The following is a 1,484-nucleotide window of genomic DNA, read 5'->3' on the forward strand; positions in this document are numbered from 1 at the left end:
GCCCCAGGGGTCCAGAGCGAGAGGACTCCCTGAGGGGGCCCACGGCAGAGACAGATGTGCTAAGGCTCAGAGAGGTGCGGCTCCAGGAGGTGGAGGGGCCTGACCCCGAAGGAGAGTGGACCCCCGAGAAGGGCTGTCTCACTGAAAGGGGCACCCCCCACGGACCGCACGGGGCCAAGAGTGGGCACGATCTGTGAGTCCGTGACAATCTCACAGGACCCATCTTGTGTAAAATACATCGTAGCTATGCCATAACATATCATACTAATAGGACGATGAGGAATAGGGGCGTCATGCCGCACACTGGCCCTGCCTGGGGGTAGGGCAGCAGCCCCAGATTACAGAGGGGAGCTGTGGCCCAGAGACGCTGAGTGACTCGCCTGGGGGCGGTGGGGGAGCTGCTCCTTAACTGCCAGGCCGACCTTCCTCCCTGTGTTTTGCCCCCCAGGGCCATGCTTCAGCCCAGCACCGCCCTCCGCCCAGCCTGCGGCTGCTCTGAGAATGGTGCGTTGGGCCCTGGGGCCTGGCCAGCGTCCGGGACCCCCCTGAGCATGCTGCCAAGGAATGCGGTGCAGCAATCTCCCTGCCATGGACGGGGTCACTCCCCCCTGCACCCTCCCAGCCTGGGTTCGAAGAGCCGCTGAGCCGGGGCCGGGGTCACACACAGCGAGGGCAGCATTGGCGGCCAGTCTGGCTGGGAACTGCAGGGCCCTTGTACTAGGGTGTGTTCAGCGGGGCCCGGGGAGCCTGTTGCTGAGGGCCCAGGGGGCGAGGGCATTTGTGCAGCAGAGGCGCTGGTGGTCAAGGAAAGATGCTGTGTCCCGTGTCCTCCTCCCCAGGGAGCCGGGGGCCCCCCACAGCTGCTCTGGGGTCCCGTCCCCCCCCAGGCAGGCAGTTAGTTCAGAGCTCTTAGGACAGCGATTCGCCTCCCAGAGCCACAGGACGGGCATGAGCTGTCCCATTGCATCAGAGAGCAAAGTCCGTTTCCCTCCTGCTCTATCGAAGCGGCGGGTTCCTGGGAGGGACGCGGGGCTGGGCGGCCTGGCTGGGCTCAGAGAGGAGTTTCATACCCAGCGTCACCGTTACATTTTAACCAGAATGGCAGGGCTCTGCAGCCCAGGCGCAGGCGGGTCCGAAGGGCAGGGAGGGAACGCTGCACTTGTTAACCCGCCACCCGAGCTGCAGGAGGGCAAACAAGGGGCAGTGACCCAGCGACAGGAAATAACAGAGGCAAAGAGCATGTGGCCAGCGAATGTGTGCACAAGCATCTGGGAACAAGTGAGCGTGCACGCGTGTGTGTGCAAGCGTGTGGGTGTGAGCACGCTTGGTGGGATCCTGGGGGTTGGGCTACAGACAGGAAGGAGTGCAGCGCCGGGCAGTCACATGGGAGCGGGAGTCGGAACAGAGGTGACTCAGTGGGAGGGCAGCTCTCCTGTGCCAGGGGTCACACATAGGGGACGGCAGCGCTCCTGCCCTGGGGGGGG

Source organism: Terrapene carolina, unplaced genomic scaffold (genome assembly GCF_002925995.2).
Source record: "Terrapene carolina triunguis isolate 2854851 unplaced genomic scaffold, T_m_triunguis-2.0 Scaffold34470, whole genome shotgun sequence".
Taxonomy (NCBI): domain Eukaryota; kingdom Metazoa; phylum Chordata; order Testudines; family Emydidae; genus Terrapene; species Terrapene triunguis.